Below are 10,177 nucleotides of genomic sequence, written 5' to 3' on the forward strand. Positions count from 1 at the left end.
GGTGTTTTGCCTTGGTGTTTTGGGAGCTCCTATGCAATGTCTTGCAGGTTTCCTCCCAGTGTATTCTCAACCGTATTGTGTGTTTGTAGCATAAGGCTCTGTCACTTCCATGTCTAGACTCATAGTGGTTTACCAGTAAAAAATTGTCAATGTGACTGCAAAATTATCCAAGCGTGGATGCAGCTTAGGTGTTTTCATACCATACATAAGACGATGTTATACACTGTAAAACTAGTGTCCTGGGTGCTGAGGGAATGTGCGGTTGAATGCGTAGGTAGAATTTCTGTTGGTAGCTGCTCAAAGATCATAGTTTTTTCCTCCCTATTTGGCATAACCAGACTGGTAGTGTAGACACCTCATCACAGATTTTATTATAATTCCACTATAAATTAGTGAAATTCTAAGGGAGGAAAAACAAAATACCTCAGCCTTTTTGGAGATCATCAGTTGTTTCATCTTTCTTCTTTGCTGTTGTGAGAAAATCTGTATATTTGAAGAAAAGTAGAAATTACGAGTTATTTGAGTTTGGATTTTTTTCCTGAATTCCAAATTACTAATGAATAGAAAAGGTCAAATTTGGTAGGCACATGGGATGTAGTCCTTAGTAATAAATTAAGAACTGTATGCTCTCACCATGCCAGAGAAAGACGTAGTTTGTTTTAGAAAGCTCCATGTCCAAGCTCATTCATCAATAGATGTTATTAATGAGTTACAATGTTAGGATAAGTATATGCTACAGCAATACATGCTATGTCTTGGAACTGGATGCTTCTGGCTAAATAAAATAATTTTCACCTTTTAATACTTCAGAGCGTTTCATAGTTTTAAGTGCAGCAATCACACATCACAGAGCAGTACAATCTGAGGGCACACCAGGACTTTTCCCTCTGCTCGGCCTTCACTTAAACAATACAGTTTATCACTTAAAAGTACGGTGAAGTTGGTAATGCAGTTTAGTCAGTGCTGTTAGCATTTTTGCTGGAGGATTAAATTCGCTTTAATTGAGTTTGTAATTTACATCTTAACAAGGTATTTCCAAAGCAGTGTCTGTAACTGTGGATAGAGGAGAGCCGTGTGTGCTTCCTGAGGCACAGGGAGCACAGGGACCGGACCGCTCCCAAGGCTTGCACAGGATTGACACAGCGAAGTCCAGAGCTAAAAGCAAAGCCTATTTATCTACTTTATTTGTTATTAAATGCAGAGGTAATGTTTTTGTTCGAAGGCAACAACTGCTGTTTTCTGCGTGGACCAAAGGCAAGGAGTAAGCCTTGTGGTGTACCCCTGCAGTTCAGTCCGGGAGGCGCTGGGCAGCTGTTCCACGCTCCCTACCCACGGCTGCAGCCACCCGTGTCTCCTTACGGCGCTTTCAATGCCTGCGGTGCGAGCGCTGAGGCACCACCGCGCCACGCTGTGAGGGAGCAAGCGTGGAGAATTTCTGTGGAGAATTACACATTCCCTGTGGAGAATGACTGCGAGCCAAGTTCGTGCAGCCTACGGACAACACCTCCACGCTACAAAACATGAAAAAAAAAATAATAATCAATTGCAAATCAACAACTGTCCTTTCTGCCACGGGGCGAAGCCCACGCTAACTCTGTTTGGCTTTAACGCTGCCCACCGAGGCAGCCCCGCGCCCCCGGGCGGGTCGGGCAGCACCGCCAGAAGCCGCGGCCCTCTCGGCGCCGCCGCCTGAGGCGAGGGGCGGGCACGCGCTGCCGCGACCGTTGGGCGACCGTTAAGCGACCGTTAGGCGGCCCCGCTCCGCGCTGTGGAGAGGCCGGCGCGGGGCGGAGCGGGGCGGCGTTCCGCCTTCCCTCCCTGCCTCCCGGCAGAGCGAGCCTGGTAGCGGCCGGCGTTCGGTCGCGGTTACCGGGAGACGCGGCGCTCCTCTCCCCCTCTGGGCGCCGCAGGGGCTGAGGCTGGTTTCTGTAAGTGCGTGCTGGGCGCCTGGCTCGTTAAGAACAGAGCTTGGGTTATTGACCCACAAGCTTCCTTGATAATTAATTACTCGAGTTTCTACCACACGTTCTTTATGTTTAAAGTAAAAATTAAAAGTAAAAATTAAAAGTAAAAATAGTAAGAGGAGCAAATGCAGTACTTGTTTCCTCATCCGCGTCCAGAAGCGGTACATCAGCCTCCGTGAGGTGACCCTGAAGCGTGGTAAGGCCGTCAGGGCTTTCAGGTCTGTTTAGGGAGGAGAGGTTCATGTTTTCGCGTGGCACCTGTTTCTGGCCCCAGACAGGCGGGATTCTCATGTCCCACGCCTTGTGTGAAGGGCAGACCTGCTGCGTGGCTGCCTGTCCTGAGATGAATATTAAAGAAGTTAGATAAACTGTGGGATTAACCCCTTTAGTGATGGGTTGACGAATGCAAAGTGCAGATCTTTAGTGCCTGACACCACACCGTGTCTCATCTGTACCAGTAGCTAGCCACAAACTTGTACAAGGAAACGGGACCAGAGGGAAAACATCAAGGGATTATTCATAACATAAAATCAAATAATTGCTCTTAAAAGAAGCAGAAAAAAAAGACTTAATTTTGGCTCTCCGCAGATGCAAGTTCCAATAAGGAACAAATACAGAAAGTCAGTGCTGTTTCCTGACCTATTTTCTAATATAAATAGACTTATGTGAGCATTGATTGAGAATGTAATGTAATACCTATCTATAAAGAATTTTAAAGTTTTTCACTGAACAGTTGAGGTTGGAAGACAGATAATCTACTTCAGCCCCCTGCACCAAACAGGCTACAACAGATTGCCCAGGGCTGTGTTCAGTCAGGTTTTGAATATCTCCAAGGATTGAAATAGGCATCCCTGGGCAACCTGTTCCAGTGTTCCACCACCCTCACAGGTGTTTTTTTTGTTGTTTTGTTTTGTTTTTAAAGTTTTCTTAATTTCAAATGGGATTTCTTTTGTTTCAGTTTGTACCTACTGCCTCTTGACCTGTCATGGGGCCCCCCTGCAAAGAGCCTGGCTCAGTTGTCTCCAGTCATTCACATTGGTAAGATCTCCCCTGAGCCTTCTCTTCTCCACATAGAGCAGTCCCAGGTGTCTTGGCCTCTCCTTGTGTGTGAGCTGTTCCAGTCCTTTAATTATCTTTGTGACCCTTCACTGGACTCATTCCACTAAGTCTACATGTGTCCTGTGCTCAGATTGATCCTTGTACTTGATCCTGATGATGTAGTGAGCCAGCTGGAACAGCACACACAAGATACCCTTCACTGTAATGACATAATCAAATCCAGCTGGTGGGAAGCAGTACTTTTTAAAACAAAAAAAAACTGTTGTTGTGTACCTACCACACGACTAAGTGATGAAAAAAGGATCCAAAATTAAGGCAGTAAAATCTATAAAAAATGTTCTGTACTTAACAACCTGGGAAAGAAGATGCTGAAATCATTCAGCTTTTTTAGTATCTCTTTGTTTCTTTTTTAATTTATCCCACTGATTTAATATTTCTCATTGTAATTGGCCATATGCTAGTAGTCGAGGCTTTGGTTACAGATAAATGGATATACAATAATAAAAAGAAGAATTGTGACTTCCCAGAGGCCTTGTTAAAAACACATGGATACCATGTTTATGCTGTCTAATCTTTTGTTTAAATATATTACCATTCACCATGCTGCTATATTAAGAAATACGTTGTATTGCAATGGTAAGTTTAAAGAGATGGTTTTGAGCAGATTGCTGCAGCTCTTTGTTTTAATCTTGTTTCCAAGGTGTGTTCTTCTTCACTGTATCAGCAGTCCCTCTTTCCCTAGGCAGCAGGTTAGATGCAAATGAACAAGTCTAGTGTGTTCCAAGAAGATGTCTGCTTTTGAATCCTGCTACTAGATTTGCTGCTGCTAGAAGACAAAGGAAATTACATCCTTCTTGGGCTGCTGGTTTTGAAAATTTTTCTGTACTTACTAATTTTGCGTTTGTGTGTAACACCGCCAGAGGCTTGTATGAGGTTGCTGGTTGCTACTGACTTTTACAGGAGATACTTTGCAAACCTAAGTGCTGAACTTTCTCTGATAGAACTTTTATTTTGCACATACTTCTCTAAATAAGGTTGAGAACGTTTTGATGTTTAACTAACTCAGATTATTTATACACTAGATGGCTGAGGAAAATAAGTAAAATTGTAATGGACCTTGAATTCTATTCTGCCAGAAGAAAAACAGGCCCATTAAATCCAATGGTTCTAAAAAGCAAGGATTCTTGCCTTGCACAGTGATGTGCAGGCATGGCCAAATTAAGTTAAGTCTAGATGGTGTTAGTGGTCGTTAGTAAGGACAAATTACTGTTCAGTAGAATTTTTAATGTTTTTTTTTTTTTTCCGTATGTAATTTGTTTAAAAAAGGGAAGAAGCAAAACTGTAGTATAACCCCCTTCTTATTATTACTCTCCTGTTACACTAGAAATCTATGGATTTCTAAAAGCTTAAGTGATATGGAACAACTGTAAATGAAAAGAGAGGTGTAGTGCGTATAGATCAACTGGAACTGTCATCAGTGCTTCCAGTCAGTGCTTCACTGCTGAACGGGTGCCAGACGATGCATTTTGCTTTGGAGACTTTTTGATTGACATGGGACAAATGTTTGTCCCTTGCTAAAGTAGTATGGATTTGAAGCTTGACAGGTGAGAGTCTGGATTGTTGGTTGCTGTTGTAGTTCTGGAGAAATATCACAGTGTGGTACATTGTGCATCATCATGTAACCATTTAATCACGTAATCATTGTGATTCATCACGTAATCATTTAATTCATCACACATCTGAAGTGTCAGGCTGGAAGGTATAATAGGTGGATGCATGCCATTTATTTCAAATAATTCAAATTATTTATTTCTGTAGGTTGTTCTGGAGAATTTATAGTCCAAGCAGCGCTTTTTCGGAAGAAGATTTTTTTTATAATGATGTTTGATTAAGTTTTAAGAAGCAGATGCAATTGGTGACAAGTATCTGAATGAGCTCACAAAAATATTGCTAAGGTACTGAGCTAATTATTTATTCTAACATGCTACCTGCCGCTGATGAGTTGCTACCAAATGTTAATGCCTACATTTTCTTATTGGTATGAGTTACAGCTGTGGTACTGTCTACAGAGCCAAAAAGTGCATTGTTAGGATTTTTCTTTGTAAATGGAGAGTAATAATAACAAGTGTTTTCATTTAGCAAAGAGGAGAGCTGAAGTAATACCTCTAGGGTTTTAAACTCCTGAAATACACATTATCCATAGCATATCTTGTCCTTAAAGACTTGCAGGTTTTGTGTGCAAAGGGTTTAGCATCTTTAAGTCATTCATAACAATATCCAACCTCCTAAGTGCAATGGAAAGTAGAAAGCAATGATAGTTGCAATTAAGCAATTGAATGATTGATAGCTGTAATTAAGCTTGATTAATTAAGCATTTAATGCTCATTGCTGGATGGGATGAAGGATTTGCTTCCATTGCAGCCTAAACCAATTGAACGCAGCTGAAATGGGTAGTCTTTGTTATTTCTTGTGAAGAAAATTGCCAGTGCTTAAGTACCATTTAGGCATACAAATTCCACTGGAGTATAACTGCGTAGAACTAAGACAGAAAGTTGCCAGCAAACAGATCGTGTTCAAGTCCCTTGCTTCAAGAGAACAAAGTATACCTGAGCTTGGCTAAAAGCAAAAGAAAATCTACAGCATTTGACAATGTCTTGCTTCAGTTTCTGAGTCTCACAGTAATGACTATGGGAGCGATATACATGGGAGGAGAGAGCAAGGACAAAGAAAACTGTACTGTGGGAGGAGGACAAGAAATGTGTTGTTTTGTATCTGGGGGGGAGGAAGAATGAGCAGACTTAGCTGTCTTCTTTTGTTCTCCTTTAGCTTTTATGCATATGTTAACCTTTCCGACTTTTCCTTCCTTCTTTAAAAAAGTATGAATATGGTGTCAGAAATAGTACTGCTTTATGAGATATTAAAAAAAAAAAAAAGGGGGGAGAGGAATCCTTCAGATCAGCATTTTATTTCTAAAACCCGCTTTGGTCTAGATTCTGCTAAAAATTCTGTGAATACATCAGTTGGAGATTGAGGTTGTAAATGCTTTCCTAGTGTTCTGTATTCTTATAACGGGCTTGGCTCTGATCCTAGTGCGCTGTACGATACTAGAAGGTTATTAGTATATAGTGTGTTAAATGAACTGAAACGAATGCTTTGAAAATGTGTGCCTTTCTCTGAGAGTTTCATCATGATATTTACCAAAGTGGTATAAAAGAGGACATGAAATATCACAGAGAACTGCAATGCAATTGCCTACTGTTCTATGCGCAGTGTTGTTTTCCTTGCCAAAGTGTGCAGGGTAATCTCCATCTAAACACACGGCTTTGTCAGAGTAGAGCTCACTGTTCCAAACAGAAGTTGCCTTAGCAGAAACAGTAGGCAATAAAAATCAATTTATACAAGAATTGAGTGTTCAGTTCTGTTTGCAAGAAATATTCTGAGAATTTTTCAAGACTGAAAGAAAAGCCATTAAATTATTTGAGCAATGAGTGCTTTAATTAGTTTAAAAAGAAAAAAAAAAGGTTACTATTTATACTTTCTTTTCTTTAAATTAAGGAAACCTACTAATCTATTTCTGTTTCATATGCTGAATAATATTTGACAAATCCACTTCAGACATACTGTAGAAAGCGCTTTGTTTTTTCCCCCTGTATGTGCCATTAACATAAGGTTTCGGTGGCTGGCAAAATAGAAATATTCACTTGGGGCTCAGCTGTTCAGGGGATTCAAATCCGGTAGCTGCTATAAGGGATAAATTCAGGCTGGTGTAACAATGGAGGTTTGTGTTTTTCTAGCACCTCTCAGCACAAATGTTATTTCCACTTGGATGCACAGTTCTCTAGATATTTGAGTGTTGCTTTGGAGCCCTAGGCCCTCGAGATTTGTCATGACTCCAGAATTTCAGCTTGCTTTTTCAAGTGCAAGTTCTTGACACTCCTGACTGAGAGCATTCTTCTCCATGTTAGCATTTGTGAGGTAGTGAAGAATAAGAAAGAATGAAATTGTGCAGTCACGGTGTTTCCTTAAGGCACGTGCAGGTGGAAATAAGTATTTAATTTCAAATACTGCTAAAAGAGCAGTGTGTTACAAGTTAATCCGAGTCAACTGCATGAGGGGAAGAAGACATACAGTGAATTGCAGTTAGTTCCGTTGTGAGTTGTGTAGCAGCCCAACAAATCTGGCAGTTGGCATCTGAAAATGTCACTGCATGTAGTAGAGTATAAGGTGTTTGATGAATCATAAACCGTTGCTAAAATCATGCAACAAGTCTATTAAAATCAGATATATTTTTGTTGCACATCTTGTTTATAATTGCTTCTATTTCCTAATTGAATGGAGTACTAATAACTTGTGGCATGAGCTAGTGACTTTAGGCTTGTTGCTTTTGTTCTTTATTTTTTCAGAGGTCTGCATTTTTTTCTTTTCCTTTTAGTGTTCGACATTCACGCAAGTTCCTCTACAGCTTGAACAACATTAAACATCTGATGCTTGTATAGGTGGTGAGGAGGGGGTGACTGCTCAGGCAAGCTGCTTCACGTTTTATTAAATGATGTGATTCACTGCTGGAATAACCAGCTTAATTTTCTTAAACACGTGAAAAAATGTAATTTTAGAATGTTTAAGTCGCAGTGGCAAAATGTGGAAGAATATTTACCTTAAGTTAAATCAAGTGCTTAGGTTCAGTAATGATCAGGTTCTTCCCGTAGAAGCATTATCGTGTATGCTTCTGTCGCTTAATTTGAGCGTGAAAGCTAAGCTACAACTTGTTCATTAATGTTGCCTCATAATAGGGAATGCATAAGGGCCCAGATGCTCACAGTTAAGTAAAAGCAAATATTTAGAAACTTGTGGATTTTCATCAATATGAATTCTAAGGAAGACCTTAGCTATTAACACAGCATCTCAATGTGTTTGTACCTTAAATTCTCCCTAGGGCATGCTGCAAATGCTAAAAATCCACTTAGGGTTAAGTAAATTTGTGAAAAAGAATTGATTGAGGGAACCAGCACAGCAGTGGGTTCCTGAAGGCCCTGACTTGCGAACGGTTGGAACTGGAGCCCGGCTGGGAGGGAAGTAGTACCTGGGGGCACACTTTGTCTTTTGATGCCACTTTCAGCAGCTTCTCACCATGTGTTGCCTTCAGCTCTTCTCTGTTGAGGGGGCAGAAAGGGTGGGAAGGGGCAGAGTTTGTAAAAATGATACCGGGCTGCAAGTCTTTTCGTGTGGTTTGCTACATTCCTGATGCAAGAGTACCAGGCGGAGGCTGAAAGGACCAGCATGTCCGTGCTTTATTTGCTAGGCAGGACCAGAACAGCATGTCTTGCTATTCTGCTTAATAAAAAAAGCTATATTAAAAATAAAAATAATAAATGCACCTCTGCAACAAGTTTGTTTCCATTCTTTTCAACATTTTTATAATTTTATAATAAGAGCAAAATTAAAAGAAAAAATAAAGCTTTGGTAGCTGTCTGTTCTGTTTGAGAGGATATGAAATACAGTTGCTCATCCCCAACCAGATTCTGCTCAGACTTGCCAGCAGCACAAGGGAATTGATGAGAGGAGTCAGGAAAAGGCATCAATTAACTTTGTAATGTGAGCACTAGGAAATCTAATTATCTGATTATTGCTGTAGCTCTGCAAAAGCCGGGCAACAAGTCACTGAATGGCTATGTGATTAGTGGGGTCTGGCTGTGTCAGTTTCCCGGGGAAGAAAAGGGGAAATATGCTATGTTCAAGCTGACTGCTGTCACCATTTAACAGCTTTTTCTTCTGCTTTCTTTTCTTACAGGGTGGAGTTGGGAATTAGTATAAAACTGAGTGACTTCATGTGTGTGTGAGAATACTCACTGCAGCCAGTCGCACAGGAGTACTGTTGCAGTGAACCTCTAACAAAATCCAAACTGCTGGATTTTCCCTTTTTATCCTTTCTTAAATACATTTCCATGTTTCGTATCCATAGGAAGCTGCTTAGGAATGGTATCACTTTCCTACTTATGTGGCTGTGTGCAGGAAAAATGAATAGAAGGGCGTAGAAGGATGTGGTGGAAGTGAAGACGCCCTTGGAGGTTGGGAGTGGGTTGTGCAATCAGCCTCACCGTGTGAGGGTTTTAAGATGTTGCCTTGAGCATAGAGCCTGTCAGAAAACAGATGCTGGGGGCGAGAGCTGCTCTTCACAGGGTTTTCCTCTAGCACTCAGCAGCACTAACAGAATCCTTCCTACCTTTATTGCAGGGCTATTGAAGAGGCTTTGTTTACTTGCTGGCTGCTGGCAGCCTGGCCCAGAACATGGTGCAGAATGAGTCAGTGTGAAATGTGTGCTGTAACTGATCCAGGAACCGGGGAAGTTACCACAAAAGAGATTTTGGGGGTGTTTGTGGTACGTGCCTTTAGCAGAAAGCTGGTAAATGGTTAAAAGCTGATTGAGGTTAGGATGTGGAGCTGAGGGGCACGGGGTCCTGCAGTGATGACAAGGGAGTGGAGACTGGGGTGTCAAGGAGAGGTGTGTCTGGAGCCTGGTGGAAAAGTATTTTCTATGTGTTTAACTACTTGTCGTCTTTCTTTCTCAGTACCTGAATCAGCTACTGAATGATTATATTAATTGGAATTAAGTTAAACTCCCCAAGTTAGGTTTGTTTTATTTGCAATGGTAATTGATGAGTGATTTCCCAGTCTCTGTTTTGATTCACAAATTCTCTTGCTTTTGTTTTTCCTGTTTTCTCCCCTGTCCCAGTAGGGGAAGAGCAAACAAGTGCCTGTGTGCATGCTTGGCTGCTAGCTGGGGCCTAGCAACCATATTTTTGTGTATTCTCTTTAAAATGAATAAATTAATTGTGTATGCACATCTTTAAAAAAAGCAGGATGATAATGGGAGCAATCAAACCCAGTCTGATGCATCTCTTCTTTTCTCATGACAGACTTAGTCATTTATGTTAATGGGCACGTTGCTTTAAAGTGGGAGTTCCAAATAGCTTTTTTAGGGCTCCTCCTTGCAAGCAGCAGTATCTATGATAGATTTCAGCCTTCTCAATCCTTGTTACCTTGCATTTCCTCAGGAATTTGGAGCAACTGAGTGGTGGTAAAAGATGGACTGAGTAGCAGACTTGAGTTGCAGCTGGCTAAACAGCCTCGTAAAATAAGTAAATCCCTCCCTTTTG

The 10,177-nt window shown here is 41.2% G+C and overlaps 1 long non-coding RNA gene across 1 annotated transcript; it reads left to right on the forward strand.

Annotated features, from left to right (window-relative positions):
- The first annotated feature begins 1,788 nt into the window (after positions 1-1,788).
- LOC137862872 (uncharacterized) lies at positions 1,789-6,415 on the forward strand. The gene is made up of 3 exons (XR_011100566.1): positions 1,789-1,928; positions 2,923-3,002; positions 3,724-6,415. It is a non-coding gene; the product is annotated as an uncharacterized lncRNA (long non-coding RNA).
- Positions 6,416-10,177: the final 3,762 nt, after the last annotated feature.

Source organism: Anas acuta, chromosome 12, assembly GCF_963932015.1.
Source record: "Anas acuta chromosome 12, bAnaAcu1.1, whole genome shotgun sequence".
In the NCBI taxonomy this organism is placed as follows: domain Eukaryota; kingdom Metazoa; phylum Chordata; class Aves; order Anseriformes; family Anatidae; genus Anas; species Anas acuta.